This window comes from Aotus nancymaae, unplaced genomic scaffold (assembly GCF_030222135.1).
Source record: "Aotus nancymaae isolate 86718 unplaced genomic scaffold, 86718_ANA_hifiasm-v0.15.2.pri h1tg000039l, whole genome shotgun sequence".
NCBI lineage: Eukaryota > Metazoa > Chordata > Mammalia > Primates > Aotidae > Aotus > Aotus nancymaae.
In genome coordinates this window covers 9,125,686-9,145,752 of record NW_026988453.1, presented here as the reverse complement: position 1 = coordinate 9,145,752, position 20,067 = coordinate 9,125,686, and the positions used below count along the sequence as shown (strand labels likewise).

The following is a 20,067-nucleotide window of genomic DNA, read 5'->3' as shown; positions in this document are numbered from 1 at the left end:
GGTGTAATGTGTATGTGTATGTGGTGTGGGGTGTGTATGTGCCTTCATGTGTATGGTATGTGGTGTGCGCATGTAGTGTGTATGGTGTAATGTGTGTAGGTAATGTGTGTGCATGTGTGTATATGTGTGCACACCTGTGTGGTATGTGTTGTGTGCATGTGTGGTGTGTTTGGTGTTTGGGGGTGTGTAGTATTTGTGGTGTAATGTGTGTGTGTGGTGTAGGGTTTGGTGTGTGGTGTGTGCATGTGTAGTGTGTGTGTGGCATAGTGTGTGTGTGGTGTTTGAGGGGGATGTGTGTATACATGGTGTGATATGTATGTGGTGTGTGGTGTGATATGTGGTGTGTGCATGTGATCTGTGTGTTGTGTGTGTAGTGTAGTGTGTGTGTGGTGTGCAGTGTAAGGGGTGTGTGTGCATGGTGTGGTGCGTCTGTGTGGTTTGTGGTGTGGTATGTGATGTATGCATGTGTGTGTGTGGTGTGCAATGTGGTATGTGGTGTGTGTTGTGTGTGTGGTGTAGTGTGTGATGTGTGTATATGTGGTGTGTGGTGGGAGGGGTGTGTGTATTTGTAGTGTGTGATGTGTGTGTGATATGTGGTGTGGTATGTACGTGTGTGTGGTGTGCAATGTGGTATGTGGTGTGTGCATGTGGTGTGTGTTGTATATGTGGCATAGTATGTGTGTATGTGGTGTGTGGTGTGAGGTGTGTGTATGCATGGTGTGGTGTGTATACTTGGTGTGGTATGTGGTGTGGTATGTGGTGTGTACGTGTGTGTGGCGTGTGGTGTGGTATGTGGTGTGTGTGGTGTGTGGTATGAGGGCTGTGTGTGTATGCATGGTGTAATGTGTGTGTGGTGTGCAGTGTGGTGTGTGTTGTGTGCATGTGGTGTGTGTGTGTGACAGGGAGGGGAGTGGGCTGAGAAGGCAGGAAGGCAGAGTCCCTGCTGGAGTATGGACACCATGACAGTGTGAGGTGGGGGCAACACGAGAGCAGATGAAGAGATGGGTCTGGGAGTGTGGCACAGCACCACTGCCCTGAGCCTTACTTGTATCAGAGAGTCCCAGAGCAGCCCAGGGCGGGGTCATTTGCCTCATTTTAGATGAGAGGACTGAGGCTTCCTCTCCCTCCCGCTCAAATCCAACCAATTCCTGCCAACACCACCCTCATTATCTCTCACTCCATCCATTTCCTCCAAGTAGCTTTCTTTGACCCCCAGACCGGGTTAGGGGCCCCGCCATGTACCCTCCACAATCACAGTGCCAGAGCATCAACTCTGCTAGGACAGAAGTGCCACGGGGCAGGGATTTTCATGGGTTTTACTTTCCCTCATCTCCCCTCTGCCCAGAGCAGTACTTGACAAGCAGTTGGTCCTTCCTGTTTTTGGAATGAGTAACACCTGCAATATTTCATCATAACTGCTTGTCTATTTGCTCTTAGGCTGGAGTCTCCTTGAAGGCAGGACCTGTTTTGAGTCATCATTTTGACGACAGCTCCCAGCAAAGAGATTGGTGCACAGTAGGTAAGAAATATTAGTGGAATACAATAGAATATTAACACAGCTATTTAAAAAAATAAAATTCAAAAATTAGCCAGGCATGGTGGCAGGCACCTGTAATCCCAGCTACCTGGGAGGCTGAGGCAGGAGAATCATTTGAACCTGGGAGGCAGAGGTTGCAGTGAGCTGAGATCATGCCACTGCATTCCAGCCTGGGCAACAGAGCAAGATTCTGTATCCAAAAAAAAGAATAATGAAATGTTTGTGATTATGATATGGACTAGACATCCAAGATACCTCTTTATGAGAAAAGGCAATGGCAGACTCATATGTATAGTGTGCTATCTTTTCTATAATAAGAGATTTGAATAAGACTGTATATCATATTTGCCTGTACATTTAAAATCTTGGCCAGGCAATGTGGCTCATGCCTGTAATCCCGGCATTTTGGGAGGCCAAGGCCAGTGGATCACTTGAGCCCTAGAGTTTGAGACCAGCCTGGGCAACATGGCAAAACCTCATATCTACAAAAAACAAAACGGAACAAAAAACATAAAAAAGTGGCCAGGCCTGGTGGTGCACACCTGTAGCTCCAGCTACTCAGGAGGTTGAAGCCGGAGGATGACTTGAGCCCAGGAGTTCCAAGCTGCAGTGATGCGTGATTGCACCACTGCATTCCAGCCTGGGCAACAGAGTGAGATGCTGTCAGAAATAACACACACACACAAACGCACACAAACAAAAGGACCCTATTCTAGAAGGATATATAATAAAAGTGATGACCTTCAATAAGAGGGACCAGGTTATTGGGGGTGAGTTGTGGGAGCAAGACTTTTCCTCATAGAGTTTTATATGTGGAACTTCCAGCTCTTTGAGTGTATTACCCAATCAAAAGTGTAAAGGAAGGACATAAGTATTAGTAGAAGGCAAGGGAGAGAGAAGGAGGAAGAGCGAGCAGGGAGAGGGGCGGGCCCCAGTCAGGATCTAGCTGCCTCCAGTCCGTCACACCACACGGCCTTGAATCCAAGGCTGACAAATTTAGATTCTGCTGCAAGAGAAGGACATGCATTAAAAATCCCACAAGCTCACATGCTCTGGCAAAGATGCCAAGTCTCGCAGGTGGGGTGAGATGGCCACGATCGTTCTTGGTTCTCCTGTGTCAGTGAGGAGGCCAGTTTTCTCCAGGGACGGTGGTCAATAACTGCAAGTGTTTCTAACCTCAGAGGCTCAGCTCTGGAGATAGACTATCAAGTCTGTGCACTGCTCCGTGAATTACCATATAAATGACGATCCTTAGGGTAGATTGTTCTCAAAGTTATCTCAAGGTTTGCTAGGTAGTCAATACTTTGGAGCCCCCTTTCCTAAGCTCAACGGTGGCCCCTCGGAAGACCCTCCTCCAGCTTACAAGCTGCAAGGAAAATGGTACAACTACTTTGGAGCTGTATTGAGTAAAAATACACCACAAACAAGCCCTGCAGCCTGCAGGTCACCCCCGCACCTACGTAACCGTGTCAGGTGCATCAGAAGACATGATGAAGACTTTTCTTTGTAGCATTGTTTGTAATAGCAAAACAAAACGAAAAACCACAACTGAAAGTGACCCAGACGTCCTCCTGCAGGAAATTGGAGACATAAAATGTGGTACAGTGTATCCAGACGATGGAATTTCACAGCAGTGGAAATGAATGAACCGAAGCCACAATCAACTGGGCGAATCTCAGAAGCCTGTAGAAGACATCGCAAAACACTTATATCAAGTTCAAAACCAAACAAAACGGAAGGGCTGTCTTCACACATGTTTATCAGAAACACGTGGTTAAAACAACCAAAAACATAGCAAGCGAAGGATGACTCTGGGATTGAGAGACTGGTCACCGTGGAGTGGGGGTGGTGGGGAAACGGCGGCGGGGTGGTGCGGTAGGGGTGAGGCGCACGCCATGACAGGCCTAGTTGGAAACGGTTTGTTCCTTGATCGCTGGCAGTCATTTTATTATCATACTTTCTATCTTAGTTGTGTGTTGACACATATTCTTTTTCATGACTCAAATACTCCAGCGTAAAGATCTAACGCATAGCCTGAGCCATGGGGTCTGCAGGCCTGGGTGTGAATACTGACTTTTCATAGCCGACTGACCTTGGGCATTTCACTTAGCCTCTGAGTCTCTCTCATCTCACCAGGATGGTCATGCTTCCCTTGAAGCGCTCTACTGACGTATGAAACATGCCTGGCACATGGTAGATACTCAATATATTTTTTTTTTGAGACAGAGTTTTGCTCTTGTTGCCCAGGCTGGGATGCAATGGTGCTATCTCTGCTCACCCCTGCAACCTCTGCCTCCTGGGTTCAAGCGATTCTCCTGCCTCAGCCTCCCGAGTAGATGGGATTACAGGCATGTGCCACCACGCCTGGCTAATTTTGTATTTTTGGTAGAGACAGGGTTTTTCCATGTTGGTCAGGCTGGACTTGAACTCCCAACCTCAGGTGATCCACCCACCTCAGCCTCCCAAAGTGCTGGGATTACAGGCATGAGCCACCGCACTCAGCTACATTTTTTAGAATCTATTTGTGAATTCAGGCATTGGACTCTGGGATTCCCCATTGTAGGCTAAGGACACGATAAAGGAGAGTTGAATGAATGAATGAGTGAGCAAAAGAAAGATTTCACAAATTCTTTTTCTACCTCCACATCTCCTCCTCTGAACGCCCTCTGGAACTCAAATCATCTGTTTAGCATTGGGGTCACTTAAACTAAAATTTAAAATCCAATTCTTACACCTACTTAAAGTCTCTGGAAGCAGGTAGCGGACAAGCTTAGCCCCACAAAGATTCTGCCTCCACCCTCCAAACTGGACAAAAGATCCCTTCGGGAGGAACTCGCAGTGTCTTCCCTGCCCCCACAGCACCTGGCACGTTCTGGGCCCACCAGCTGCTCCTCATGAAGGCAGCTGCTCGTTAGAAGGAAAGCCCATCAGTCGGAGGTATCTCCCCAGACATTTACAGGCTTGGGTCAGTCCCTCTTGAATCTGTAGGAGTTTTCCTTGACCTTAAAGTCTCTCAGCAACTTTGGCCGTATTTAGGACAGCCCATGATTAGAGGAAATTAAATGGATTCTTCTTGTAGGCCTTCTGAGAATCTCTGCTAGGCTCTGATTTTTTTCCCCCTTTGGCTTCTTTGTTTTCTTTCAGGCTAGATCCGGGGGAGGAAATTACCTGCGGAATCATGGATAGAGAAGTATATTCGAAGTCAGACAATAAAGCCTCTGTTTGACCTTGAGCCAGACCCATCATTTCCAGCTTCATTCAGCTTTCTCCTCCGTAAAATGGCAATAGTAATGATTCATTGCTTATTTCACAAGGATGCTGAAAAGATAAAGCCATGAATATGTTGGTGATTTTGAAACTATAAAGTTCTTTATAACCTGGTACAAAGGAAGAATACTGGATTTAGAGTCAAGATATCTAGTGTTGTTTTTTTTTTTAAGTGTTGAGGCATATGATGTGCCAGGCATGTTCTGAGAACTTTATGAATGTTAACTCATGGGTGTTGTCACAATAATCTTGTGAACTAGGTGTTATATAATCATTCTCATTAGGCAGATGAGGAAAGCGGGGCACAGAGAAGTTAAGTAACTTGTCCGAGTCGCACAGCCAGTACGCAGCAAAGCTGAGATGCAAACCCAAACAGCCCGGCTCCAGAAACTGGTCCCCTTAACTAGCTTTTCTCCCTCCTGCTTGAGGAGTTTGAGCCTAGCTCTGCCACTCACTAATTCTTCTTTCTTCCTTCATTCATTCATTCCACATACACTTACTGAGTGCTTACTCTGTGTCAGTTCTAGGGACTGGGCTTGGAGCAATGAATAAAACAGGCTGTCACAGAGCTTGCATTCCAGCAGCCACACAAGGTGTCCAGAGGAGTCGATGCTGTGGAAGATGGATGAAGCAGAGCGAGGGGCTGGAGTGCGACCTTGGGCCCATGGTGTCTTCTCTTTGAAACTCTGCTCTCCTATTACACAGGGTAGATACTGAGGCCTGCCCTGCCTCCTTTAAAGCTTTAGGGAGCAATCAAATGAACTACAGAGGTGTGTATAGGATATACACCGTAAAACACTATTCTCGTGAAGAGGTTGTACATTCATTGCTCTTGCCTCTCTGTTCCTATGGTGCTTTGTTCATGCCTCTAAGCTACAGTCAACCTTGCTTCATACTTGGCCACGCAGGTCTCTGTGTCATCTGATAAACCGAATCTTTGAGGGCAGGACCAGATCCTGGTACAGGGTAAGTGTGAAACAAAGGTATCATTATTAATATTAATAATCACAATTTAATGAGCCCCTATTAGTGCCAGATACTGCCAGACACTTATATACAATGCTGAAATTAACCTTCAGTGTAGACGTTATGATCATCCTAGTCCCAGGGGAGGCATGGAGGCTCAGAGGGCTGAGAAATCTGCCCATGGCTATTCAGCAGTGAGTGACAAAACCACAATCAGTACTGGCTCCGAAATCCTTTATCTGTCACCAACCCCCTACTCATCCACACTTGTCCAGTCAACAGATCTGACTTGAGCCCCTACTACGCTCTTGGTGCTTTGCCAGGTACTGGAGACACAGAGATGGAGAAAGCAGGTAGGTCTCTGCCCGTGCTAAAAACAGAACAAACAAGGTATCATGTAAATAAGATGGGCACGGGTCTGATCCACAGGGAGGGCTTACCCAGGCTGGGAGGTGGAGGAAGGCCTGTCTGAGGAAGGGACATCAGAGCTGAGCCCTGAGCGGCGGCGACAAGGAGCTGGTAGACCTGGGAGGAAGGGCTGAGGCGTGAATGAGCTGGGAAAGTTCTCCAAGCAGGAGGCAGCCTGTGCGCCTGGAGAGTCCCAAGAAAGGGAGACAGAGGTAAGAGGCACAGTGAGGGGAAGGTGCGTCCACACCACACAGGCCCTCACGGACCTGGACAGGCGTGGCGCAGCCAGCAAAGCTTTCCAGGTAGTACCGTGATGTCATCCGAGGTCTAATTTAGAACGATTACAAATTGCTGAAATAACATTCGAGTCTGCTAATAATATTAAAACAATGTTTTCCATAAAGCTTGTTTAGGAAACCAGAAGAGAGGAGTGAAAAAGAAGCAGCCAGAGAAGGTGGAAGTAGGCTGGAAGCAGAGAAAGGTATTCAGCCGGCAGATGACTTACGGGGCTTCCCTTCAGCTTAGCTTCAGCAGAATCCAGCCTCCTTTGCCTTATACACAATCATAATTGGCTGTAAATGGAAATCACTAAATAGATTTCCAGACTTCTGCTATGAGAAGGATCAGATTTCTTCTCCCTTCTCTTCCCACGCCAAGGAAAGAGAAGGCCCATAAGCTGGAAGAAGAGGGGCCCTTCATGACTGCTTGGGCAGGGTGTCTGTTGAGAGGCTCGGAGGATGCTTCTTAAGACAGTGTCTTGTCCTCAGGAGCAAGGCTTTTGATTTCCAGATGCAGGTCGGTCTTTGCCAAAATGTGGCCTGGGAGTCAGGCTTTCTGGGTGGCGTTGGCTCCCTATAAGAAATGAACAGATAAACCAGCCTCATCCGTGCTCTGCTCCCACACATCTGTGAGTGGAAATCAGAGCCCACAGGGTGGGCTTAAGGATCCTCCCAGACCTCAGGATCCTTGGGGCATCCTGGGTGGAATGGCGGAGGTGGCACTCCTGGGACCAGGCAGAGACCTCAGGTGTCTACACTCGGATGTCTACACTGCCCGTCTTCTCTTCCCCACCCCCTGCACCATGCTGCTACCCAGTCCTCTTCTCCCTCTTGGAGAGGAGGCAGATCTATGTCTCAGGAAGCTGACAAGAAGCAAAAGAAAGGAAACTCAAAGAAAGAATAACTTTTAGGAAACAAAAAGATTGAATTAAAAGATGTCTGAAAAACTGAATAATTCTACCCATGCAAATTACATAAAATTATGTAAATTTATGTAAATCAGTCCCATTTCCCCCTCTTCTTTCCAAACCCATCATTTTGCACCCCTGGAGGTGTCTGGAAGTGAGGCGACCCTAACAGAGCTCCTTGTGCTAACACAAAGCTTAAAGAGTTGAGTTTTCCGATCTCCCACTCCTGGGATTGCAGATTCCTCCCTTGGGCTCTGCTTCACTCCGCTCTGACCACAAGAAGAGCGTTCCCGACAGCCCCCCACCCCTCATGACTCCCTTGTGCTGGTGACTGGACAGGACATGTATGTAGCATAGTTAGAGATGATGGGGCAGATTTGGAGGAGGGAGGAGCCGAAAATAGACTTCATGCAAATACAATCTCTCTATGCTAATGACATGCAAATATAACCAGTTTCCCTCTCCTTGGCCCCCTGGAGCCAAGAAATGACTTGTCTGTGTGCAGTGGACCAAAAAGAGGCCAGGAGAGAAAGCCAGAGGGAGGGAGAGGGGAGAGAGGCCTGAGAGCCCTGGCTGACCCCTAACCCCATCCCCACCCCCAGACACAAGTGACCCCCAGTGAAGGAACAGCTGACAAGGCAGTCCAGACCTGGAGAGAGCTGTGGTCCAGGCACTGGGCTTGGGGCGTGTGGGGGTATGGGGAGCATCGCCTGTGCTCCACACTTTCAGGACAGGTGCTGTCCCCCTTCACCCGCCCTGCAGTGGGGAGTGCCTCTCACCACCTCCCTCCACCTGCGTAGAGATTGTCCCCCTGGCGCTATTATCTCCTGCAGTTGCTCGTAAAGGACAACACCCCCAGCGGCTGGCCCGCCCAGCACTTGAACCCCTTCTGGCTAGGCTGCTTGCCAGAGGATTAGCTCCTCTTTGGAGAACCCACAATAGCCCTCCACATCCTTTGTGCTTCTGTTTGCATCAAATATTGAAGCTCTCTCCTGAAACCCATTATAGGCTGCCGGGACAAAGGCTTTCCGCTGGTCTCCAGGACAGAGCCGATACCAAGATGTTCCTCGCTACCGTACCTGCCGCCTCACCTGCCGCTGCTTCTCTGGTTACCCCCGGAAGGAGATGATCCACATTCAGATGAGGCATCTCTGTGCCAAGGCAGTGGGCAGAGCAGATGCCATGGTGCCCACACCAGGGTTTGCCCCTTGGAGGGGATGCGCTCATTGCTCACTGGGTGGGTGGGGTCACAAGTGGCTGGGAGATGCAAAGATCAAGGGCTAGGGAGCCTGGGCTGGAGCTGAGCAGGCTGGAGCAGGTGTGCTGAGCTCTCCTGCCATCGGGGTTTCACAAAAGCTGTTTGCTCTGCCCCGAACATCCCTCCCTCCCACTCCCTGCCTAATTTTCAGGGACCAGTTATATTCATCTTTCAGGTCTCAGCTTAGACTTCACCCCATCACCTCCTCCAGGAAGCCATCCTTGCCTCCCAAACTCAAGTGTCCCTTCTCAGCACTCACATCTGGTATTCTAACGGCCTGCTCACTTTCTGCTTTCCTCATCTCGGCCTTTGAGCTCCCAAGGCATTTCTGTGCCAAAAGCATCAGACACAACTCGTCAACATGGCAGATAAATATGACTGAATAAATGAATGACTGAATTAATTCAGCAGGTATGGGCTGTGCCTCATCCTGGAGTCCTCAGAATTCTGACTCACGGGGTGTTGGGTCATGAAAGGTCCTGGGAGAAGGGCCGAGAATCTTCCATGACCTTCCGTATGGACACCTCAGTTTGGTGACGGGCAGGCTGGACTGAAAGTTCGCCAACCACGCGGCTCCTGGTGAGTCTCTGAACCAGCCCAGGCCTTGGTCCCCTCATCTGGCAAATGGGAAGAACGGCATTGGAAAGATGGAGCGGGAGAATGTGCTGAAAACAGCAAAGGGGTTGTGTGGAGCTGAGGTGCGTGCACGTGGTTGCGTGGAGGGGATGTTTACGGACCTCGGTTTGGGGCGAGAGAAGAAAGAGGCGCTTTCCGGCAGGTGTGTTGCTGCAGCAGGCAACCAGTGGCCACTCTGTAGCAGGCACTGGGCGGGAGAGGACAAGGGGTCCTGTTTCCAGGCCTGAGGGAGGAGGAGGCATCTCTGGGACTGGGATCTTCCAGCGACAACCCTGAGGCCTGAGAGCCACTGGCCACTCTCCCCTGCCTGCCGTTCCTCTCTCCTGGTGACTGCAAGGACTAAGACAGGCCAGGAGCCAACTCCAACCCACTGCTGGCCAAGTTACTCACTTCCCTCACCTCTGCTTCCTCTTCTGTAAAGTAGAAATAACAACAGTGCTACTGCATTGGGCTGCTACGAAGATTAAATGAGATCAACTACGTCAACTACTCAGTGCCGCTCCCAGCACATAACACATGCTCAGTAAACACAGTCCGTCGTTCCTACCTGCCCCTTTACTCACCCTGCCTTGGTTCTGGGAACCACAGAAATCACCCTCCCATTTCACAGAGGGAGAATCCAGAGAGGTTCTGGGACTTACCAGAGGTCACCGGTGACTCAGGAATGGGAATCAGACACAGACCTGGGGTGCCCGTGGTTCTACTCCCGTCTCCCTTTAATTTGGGGCTTGAATCATTCTCTCATTGCTCCATAGATACAAATCCAGGCCACGCTCAGAGGCAGCAACAGAGGCTTCTCCTGCGCTCCTCTTACCCGCTTGGAAATGCTGGCTATAGAAACCTTCGAAAAATAAATAGCGGGACGGCTGATAACTGAGAGACAGACGGCAAAGCAGAAACAATTCCCTGACCCTTCCGGGCTCCCAGAGAGGAACCTGAACTGAGCTGAGGACTCCAGTGATGAAAAGAGGCATCTGAGAGCCAGGCATCCAACTGGGAAAAGCAGGGCCAAGGCGGCTCCAGCAGCCACGGGTGGAGGAGGGCTCCTCGCAGGCCTGGCAAGCCAGGCAGGGGCACCTGCTCTGAAATGGAGCTTTCCCCAGCCGGGCGTCAGAGCTCGGGCGGCAGCCTGGGCTGCTCGGCGTGGCTCTCTCACAGGACTTTTAGTCACATAAGAGGCTGCTGTGGAAAGGAGGTGACATGCATGAGAGCTGGCAGCAGTTAGCCTTCTAGATATGTCCCTGCATAAAGTGTGGGGCAGTTGGCGTGGGATGGGGGCACTCACAGGAAGGGGAGTGACCGCACACAAGGGCATCCAGCCTGCCAGGTACCACTTCCCACTCCCGCCCTGGCAGCCTCACCCCACCTCCCAATTTCCCTTGGGGATCCAAGCCATGCCAGGCTGTTTGGGCAAGAACCACACCTGTGCGTGCCATCCAGGTATCTGACCATAGGTAGGGACAAGGAGAAGGCTTTCCAGACAGACAGGATATTCTCCCTGACCTTCGGTTCATAGGGAGGAATCCTGTGTCCCTTGTTCATAGCTCTCTTCCCTGTACTGAGCAAGTGTCAGGCACACAGTAGACAATAAAACACCTTCGAGGAGCAAGGGAATGAACTGTCCTCAAAAAACGCCAGGCTGGAAGTATCCACAGCTCCCTCCTGGACACGTGTCAGTATCTCACAGGCCCCTTCCTCTCCTTTCCCCTGAGTACTTTCAGCTGTCATTTGCTCTCCGGTTGCTTGGTCAAGAGTCTAATAAATAAGCCTCTCCAAGTTCTTGGATGGTGATAAGATGCCTCCTCACACTTCTTTGGAATAAGTAATCCTAAAAATATCTTCCATCACTTCCTTGGCCCATCTCCAAGCCCTTCCTCAGATTTCCTCTTTGGATCTGAACCTGCTCGTTCCTGGTTGGCTCTGCTGGAGGGAGAGTGTGAAGAAGTCTACGGTGGCATGGGAGCGGCAGACCGCGAGGTGAGAAAGCAATTCTGCTTCGGGGGCATCCCGCCAGGGGAATGCCTTCCTGTCTGTGTTTCTGAAACTCTGCTCATTCAACCAGTCTTATCTTATCGCCACCAACCCACACTCCCTCCTGGCATCCTGGGAGAGCAGTCCCTCCCTAGCAGGGGACGGTGAGATGATCTCATGTGATGGCTCTCGGCTTTGCTGTTCCTAAGAACTCCTGGGGGAGCTTGTTAGAATGTGGATTCCTGGGCTCCCTTCCCCAAAATTCTGATTCTAGAGACCTGGAATGAGGTCCAGACAGCTCATTATTCACAAACTCCCCAGAGGATGCTGACAGTCCAGGAACACTGCTCCTGGACCACCTTCCCAAAAGACCAGAGTCTAACAAGCGGTAGACGATCCTACAAGGAGGACGGATCCTGTCCACATCAGGCAGGAGGCAGATGGAGAGGCGGGGTCAGGACCTTGGATCTGGCCACTGAAGGAGACTGAAACCCTCTCCCACCATCCCCCAGCCCTGGGCCCAGAGCAGCAGGAAGCCAGAGGGAGGGGTAGGAAAGTCCCAGAGAAGCAAAGAAATAACACAGCCTGGGCTGGCCCCAGCTTCTGCAGTGACAAGAGGTTTCACTCAGTCCCAGGCCCCAAACGAGCAGAGACTGGCTTCCTTGTTGATGAAGAAGTCTGGCTGCTGGATGAAGCGGGGAGAAGGGCAGGTGGGGGCTGAGGTCCTGCCTGAGTGATGGCCCCTCGGTGATCTGTAAGCCTGTCCAGTCACCCCTCTCATCTCTGCTTCCCTTTCTCAAGAGTCACTCCAGCCCCGAACCTGATAGCCCAGCTCAAGTCTCCTGAGCCTCCAATACCTCCAGTTCCCCCAGCCCAAAGAAGAGCAGCAAACACTCCCCTACTGCTTCTTTATCCCATCGGGGGAGACTCCACCCCAGTCCTGCAGCCCCTACCTCTGGATTCAATCGGCCTCTGTGCAAGCCTGCTCCCTACCCATCCTCACCCCAGAGGAGCTCCCGGGAGTTCCAGACACCCTTGTGTTCAGGACTTCGAGTCCAGAGTCCTGGACTGGGGGTACTGGCTCTGCTGCTAATTAGGCCTGTGATCTGGGGCAGGCGCCTGGCATTCCTGAGCTCCAGGCTTTTCATTTATAAAGTGGGGTTCGTAATCCCTGCCTCCCTGTGAGGATGAATGAGACAAGCCACGTAGAGGCCCCTAGTGTAAAACCCTCACTTTGAATATTTACTGTGTTTCTACCCTAAGCTTAGCTTAGAGAAACAATGCAAAGGAACATCTATCCAGCTCTCTGGTAGTCAAAGAGGTGGGCGGCTTCCAGATAAAGGTGTCTTCAACCATTGTCCTCCCTGTGCATGGTATCTGGTACTCTCCAGATGGGGAGTGCTTGATCGATCCAGTGCCTGCTCTGTTGAATAGAGACACTGCCTACTCAGCCTTAGCCACTGGCCCTTGGATACTCAACCCCCAAACAACACACCCTCCATCTACGTACCCAAATCCTAAGCACCTTTCAAAGCCCAGCTCAACCCCAGCCCTCAAGAGCCCCTGCAGACTCCAGTGAACAATGAGCCCCCCAAATCAGGGTCACCAATCGGTCTTCTCTCCCCAACTAAACCCCACACTCCCCAAGAGCAAAATCAGGTTCCAAAAAGGTCAAAAGACTCATCCCACAAACTGTCCTCACGTCTGTCCCTTGCTGGGGACTGGGAAGAAGCAGCAGCAGGTAGTGTCACAGTGCCCAGCACAGAAATCCAGGGTCAGGGCTGTTCCAGCTGGTGGCCTGCCAGTCTCGGTGTTCCCGGTTCTGACTGGCAGGGGCCGTGGTGTGCGAGAGAGAGCTGTCCACTGGCAGAGCCTTTGTTCTCACAGCCAAATGATAGCCCAAGGACTTGGGCACTTTGCAGAACACTGAACTTCTCAGAGCCCTTCGAGTGTGAGAGCTGGAAGGGCCTTCAGAACCGTCTCATCCCACACTCCTGGCTCCAAGTTACAGATGAGGAAGCACCAGGATGTGCCCATAGTCACCTGGGCTGAGGGCAGAACTAAAGTCTAGGTTTCTAGCACCCTGATCTTACTTTGAACCCCCAGGGTTTTGGGGAGGTTGAACAAAGAGCTGTGGAATTGACAGAGCCTCCCACATTCACGCTTCATTTAGTCTTTCTCTCTAAACAGTGACATAGATACTACTGAGTGCACTCCAATTTTCCTGTTGCTGGAGGAGGCTCAGAGTGGTTATGGCACCTGCCTAAGGTCACACGGCTGATACATCTGGAGCTCTGCCCCTGGGAGCCAAGCATGCCAAGCTTTATTAGAGACCTGAGCTCTTGCTGTTTCACTGGGCTTAAGGGAAAGGGCCCCTAAGTGGGAGTGGGAGCATCGCCGTGGTGGGAAGTAGGAGGGAGCCTCACTTCATAAATTCTTACTCTCGTGGCATCCTGAGAGGGCCTCCCTCAAGGTTACACAGCTAATGTGAGTGGCAGCTCTTGGGGCTCAGCAATATGGAGTTTGGGGGTGGTTGCCCCTCCCTGCAGCTCTCCACCTGTATATAAAAATCTCATGGTGGGGACACCCATGGTTACCCAGAACTTATTCACTCACTCACTCATTCAACAAGTACCTGTTGAGCACCAACCATGTGCCAGGCAGTGAGCTAGACACTGAGGATGCTAAAGTGAACAGGACCGCCCGACAGAGCCAGAGGAGCTGGGGCTCCTAGGGAGGGGACTGGGGCTCCTAGGGAGGGGACTGGGGTTCCTAGGGAGGGGACTGAGGCTCCTAGGGAGGGGACTGGGGCTCCTAGGGAGGGGACTGAGGCTCCTAGGGAGGGGGCTGGGGCTCCTAGGGAGGGGGCTGGGGCTCCTAGGGAGGGGGCTGGGGCTCCTAGGGAGGGAACTGGGGCTCCTAGGGAGGGGACTGAGTCCACCTTGGCCCTCACCTCTTGGCCACCAACCTATACTATACTCTAGTGGGGGAGACAGATGCCCAGAGAGGAGTTGGTCACTTATTGTGCTAGGTGCTATGACAGCTCTGTGCAGGGGGTCAGGGAGCCCAGGGAAGGTGCCTGTTTCCGGCTATGGGGGTGACAGAAAGAGAAAGTTTGCTAATCTCAGAAAGCTGCGCAGAAGCCAGCCTGGCAAAGGAGAAGAAAGGGCATTCCAGGAAGCAGGGCAGACAAGGTGTGGTGAAACAAACAGCTTGGCACAGAGGGGCTGTTTGTACACACTTAAGAGAAAGATCTGGAAGGGTGTACACCCAACTACTAAGGCAGGTTATCTCAGGAAAATGAGATTATTTAGATTTGCTTTTTTATTTGCACATTACTATCTTGTTTGAATTTTTATAGTGGGCAGAAAAATTACTTTCATGAGCAGAAAAACATATAACTAATAAAGAGCGTTCTGTGTATGATGGAACTCTAAGAAGCATGATGTTTAGAAACAGAAAATTGGAGGGGGTGTTGCTGGGAGTGGAGGAGAAAGGGCAGGGAGCTGTCACAGGTCCCTGGACCTGGAGAAGCAGCAGGTGGACACCAGCCTCCAGGCAATGGCCTGGGGTGTTCATTAACTGGGTGATTCGTTTCCTGGGAAGCTGCCAGGCAGACCCAGAGGGCTGGGGGTGATGTCAGTCAGTTCAGGCTGATGTCTTCCAGCTAGAGCTCCAGGGAGTAAGCAGATCTCTGGGGTTCTGGTTGCCCCCTGCCGCAAGCTAAAATTCTCACCTTCCTTTGGGCAGAAGCCATGCTAGGGTGAAGCTGAGAGGTGGTTCCCACCAGCAGGTTCTAACTGGGGTGTCTTTCTTGACCTCTGACTCTACACCATCTCACTCTCCAGCCTGGACCTGGGTGGCACTGCTAAAGGACAAAATACCTGAAGTTCTTTTAACAAGGTCATTTGAAAAAAAAAATGAATAAATAAATTCTTGACTTTTCAAATAAGTTTTTTACAGACTTTGGTCATTTTTCTCCGGAAAATCTTCTATTTGTCCTTTGCCAGAGGAGGTGAAAATAACTAGCAGACTGAAACTCAGTGTGTCATTCAAACACACACACATTTAGTTTCTTCTCCATTCAGTGTGGTCCATAGGAAGTGGCTGCAATTTGAGGAATGACAATACTGTCCCCAGTTCAGAACAACCTCTTCTTCAGTGGTGCTTGGAAGTTTGTTTTGGGGTTATCATCTTCTCCCTAAAGCTTATTTGTTCAATGTCCCGATTTTCTTTTCTTTTTTCTTTTTTTCTTTTTCCTTTTTTTTTTTGAGACGGAATTTCACTCTTGTTGCCCAGGCTGGAGTGCAATGGCACGATCTCGGCTCACTGCAACCTCTGCCTCGTGAGTTAAAGCAATTCTCCTGCCTCAACCTCCTGAGTAGCTAGGATTACAGGCATGGGCCACCAAGCCCGGCTAATTTTGTATTTTTAGTAGATACAGGGTTTCTCCATGTTGGTCAGGCTGGTCTCGAACTCCTGACCTCAGGCGATCTGCCAGCCTTGGCCTCCCAAAGTTCTGGGATTACAGGGGTGAGCCACCCCTTTTTTTGTCCCTACAATGGATGCTGTGGAATGGTTAGGAGGGGTGATGTCCCAACCATTTAATGCAGGTTCATTGGTGCATATTTTCCTGAGTGGAGGTCACAGGCCAAGATGGTATTACCAGTTCCACTGTTTAATATAAGCTCAGTAAGGAAATGAGGTGCCTGGGGACAAGCTAGGGGTTCTGACTGGTGTACATAACCAATACCTCCTCCTCACCTTGGGGGCTGTGGAGAGTCTCCCCCAAAAAGATTGGAAGAATCTAGTTGTACAGAGGAAGAGGGGCTTGATTTGGGGCTGAGACTGAGACCCACATGGAGCCAGGCCCCAGTGAGGCCATTTCGCTCTTGGCTAGAAAAATGTAGAGCTGCACTCTCTCCCAGCTCGGGGCCGCCTTCTAGAGCCTCGAGAGGTTAGGAGCAGCTCTGGGAGACAGATGAGTCTTCTACAATGACACTGCTGATAAAGATGATGGGCCTCAGGGATGGGGTGGGAACGGCAGGCAGACAGAGGGACGTTTCAGAGAGCATCTGATTTTAAAAGTGATGATGTGGAAAATCGTCAATTACCAATCAAACTCACATCATGTGTGCCAGAAAACACAGAACACATATTTGGGAGACAAATGGGGAAGGCAGGCAGGGTGGGGGGCAAAGCAGGGCTCCCCTTACATAGCTGGGTGCTGAAATTGGCTGAGGAGCTTTTATACAATGCTCACAATCAAGACACAGTAAATCTGAATTTCTTGGGACAAGGCCTAAGAATCTGCATTTTGAAAAATTCCTGACCGGGGACAGTGGCTCACACCTGTAATGCCAGCACTCTGGGAGGCACCGAAGTGGGCAGATCACGAGGTCAGGAGATCAAGACCACCCTGGCCAACACGGTGAAACTCCATCTCTAAAAAATAAATAAATGAATAAATTTAAAAAATTCTCCAGAAGGTTCTGAAATACAGCCAAGTCAGATAAACTTAACCATGGTTAAGATGAAGATGGGGCTGGAGGAATGACCACAGAGTTAGGGCAGGAGGGAGGAGGAAGCCCAGGTCTGGAAGGGGAGGACTGGAGGGAGGAGGCTGGCAGCAGGTAGCTCTGTGCCCATTTGTGGTGGCCTCTTGATGCTGAGAGAGGCAGTGGAGGAAGAACCAGGACGCCTTCACTCTTGAGTTGTTTCAGAAGCAAGCTTCCCGTGGCTCACTCAGCCTCCCCAGGGGCAGAAGTCATTTGGTGAGGAGAAATATCCCCTGTTACAACCAAAGCCCTGATCAAAGGAACAACTAGGGTTTCCCTTGGGGACCAGCAGGATGGACTAAAAGCAATTTTCTGGGTCCCTCAGGCCCCATATACCGCTTGTCATTTCCCATCAATGCCTAAAATGCCTTTGCCAAAAGCTGTGCCTCTCCCGCTAAGGCATGTCATGGCAGGTCAGGGACCCCAAGGGAAGGGAAAACCATGACACAGACCCTATGGCCTCACTTTTGCTCAGATACGGCAAGTGGGGAGGGGAGAATTGCTTTCATATCACAGATAAACCTGGGCAGAGTGTGGAGCGGATGCCTCATGCACTTTGTTAATTTAAGAGACAGGATCAGCTGGGCACAGTGGCTCACTTTGAGAGGCTAAGAGGAGCAGATCTCTTGAGCCCAGGAGTTCGAGATCAGCCCAGATAATATAGTGAGACTCTGTGTAAAGAAAAGAAAGAAAGAGAGGAAGAAGGAAGGGAGGGAGGGAGGGAAAGAAAAGAAATAAAGTTTTGCTGTGTTGCCCCGGCTGGTCTCAAGCTCCCAGCCTCAAGTGATCTTCTGACCTCTGCCTCCTGTGTAGCTGGGATTACAGGCATGAGCCGCTGTACCCAGCTCACCTGCACTTTTGAGGTAATATACAATTCTTCAATGACACATCTCCTGAAACTGTTCCAACCTCACCTCTCCCCTTTTCCTAATTTGTGTTATTTCGGGTCTTCCGGTTGCTGCCTTTGGGACTTTCAATATGTTTAAATCTTTTTAAATCTTTCTTTCTTTTCTTTCTTTCTCTCTTTCTCTTTCTTTCTTTCCTTGTTTCCTTCCTTGTTTATTTCTCATTACTAATGCATGAGCTCTGGATAGTGTCTATCCTCCCGCCTCCGGGAGGGGTGTGAGATCGGCATCCTCTGCCTCCCTCCAGGTTTCAGCATTATTTTATATCATCACAGTTTTCAGACTTCTGCACTTTGTCTAAGGGTTGTGTCTGAGAATGAAGCTGCGCCCACCGAGTGCCGCTCAGTTGCGCCTTCTCATTCCCGAGGAGACACAGTCACGGCTCCCCGTTCTTAAGGGAACCTCAAGTGGAGTCCGAGAGGTGTAGGGCTTCGGAGCCTATCAGGTCCCATTTGGAGATAAAACCAAGTCAATAGCCTGTAGAGGCAACACCTCAGTAGAAGGCGGTGCAGTTACAGTGTAACCGGGACTATCAGTCATCTAGTGTAAATGGCCGGTGAGCAGATCCTTCTGGTTTCGTTAGGGAGGCAGAGGAGGGTGCGAAGAAGGCAGAGCCCTGTGTGCCTAGAGTGGGAACAATCCATGGGGTGGGGGCAGGTGGTGTCCAAAGAGCAGCTAGTAGCAGCAACAGGAGCTGGGAGCTGAAAAACGTCCCCAGCTCCCAGATGTCTCTCAGCTCAACCCTGTTTACCTTCAGCTGGTCAAGGACAAACAGTATGGGCCCTCTGGGGTGTTGACCATGCCCTTGTAAACACAGCTTCCCTGGACTTAGTGAAGATTAGATTTGGGGACATGATTTTTGGTGGTTTAAAAAAAAAAAAAAAAAGGCTGGCTTTTTATAAAGCAGACTCTTTCCCAAAGACTGCAGGAGTCATTATGCTGAGGGAAGAAAGCTTCACCAAGTCCGTGTTGTATGATTTCATGTATATGGATGAAGTCATAGAATAGGCAAAACTAAATCTGCGGTAGAAAAAAAATCTGAACAGCTGTTGCTTGTGGGTGGGGTGGGGATTTATGGGGCATGAGGGAGCTTTCTGGAGTCGTCCTCACGCTCTGTGCCTTGATAAGGGTGTGGGCGTTTGTAAGAACACGTGGACGGCACATTGGAGATGCGTGCATTTCCTTGCATGTAAAACTTATCTCCATAGAAAAAATAACTGTGACAGATATTGGACTTTGTTAATGATATGATGCTGAAGTATTGGCCTAAATAATTGGTCTGCCCCGTGCTTTGAAATGCTTCCAAAAATACAAGGGATCGATGGATGTATAGAGGAATGGGTAGTTGGGTAGATGCGCGATAAAGCACGCAGAACGGAATGTTAAGGGAAGACTCTAAGTGGCGGGTATATGGTGTTCACCACAGAAATCTTTCAACCTTGAAATTTTTCATGATAAAATGTGGAAATCGGAAGAATTAGGGTCAGAGAATCGTCCCACCTTCTGAGGACCCTCTCAGCCCGTCTCCCAAGGCCTTGGGATGGACACTGGCCTGGTGAGCAGAAGCCAGCAGCTTTTCTGTAGCTCTCCTCCCCGGCTTCCCTCTCGCTGATTCCCTGAGTTCATTTGCATGGGCAGTCCTGATAACCACTGTAGATGGCATTGGACCGCCAGACACGTGGAAATCTGCATCTCACAGACCCCCCACCACCACTTCCCTGTTCTAAGAGCTAAAGGGTCCTGCTTCCCTGGTAACCACTCAACCAGCAGGCAAGTAGCCCCCCTTCCTGTATTCAAAGCCCGGAATGCTCTTTCTCTCCCTCTCCCAGGCATAGACATAAGCAAGAGCAAGGAGTATAGTTCCTTATGTGCCTCTTGCTTTGTTCTTTCGTTGCTTTTCTCTCTGCCTGGGATCGAAGGCTTTCACCACTAAGGTTTTACACATTAAGCATCGGCTACCTCTAGGCAAGTCTCCACCACCCCCATCCCTACCCCCTTCACCAAAAGATAAGCATTTTTTTATGTTTATAGAAACCATCATACACCCTTCAGAAAATTCCACCCTATCCAGTCTCTGATCGGATACCTGTACCCTGGGAAGTTTTCCTTCGTGTCTAACCTAAATCGTGCATGCTGCTTTTCTATAGAAGCTGAGGGGCCTGGGGCTTGGGGTCTGTGGTTCCTGATGTGGGTGTGCTCACATCAGGTGTGCAGGGCTGTGTTTGTGTAACTGGTGGGGCAGCAAAATCGGGGCACTAGGGTCAAACCAGCCTTTCTTCCCCACTGGCCCTTTATCCTACACTCCACCCAGGCACCTGGTATGGCTGGGCCACTGGAGGTGAAAGAGCAAGTCCCCACCCCAGGTCTCCCTGGGC

At 50.3% G+C, this 20,067-nt stretch overlaps 1 long non-coding RNA gene across 2 annotated transcripts in view; it reads right to left on the bottom strand.

The window, feature by feature from the left end:
- LOC105722110 (uncharacterized) overlaps positions 1-20,067 on the bottom strand; it is a 43,529-nt gene that overhangs the window by 3,907 nt on the left and 19,555 nt on the right. For both annotated transcript variants that reach the window (XR_010336500.1, XR_001108497.2), the window contains exon 3: positions 2,080-2,177. This is a non-coding gene — a long non-coding RNA (uncharacterized LOC105722110). The remainder of the gene's footprint in view (positions 1-2,079; positions 2,178-20,067) is intronic.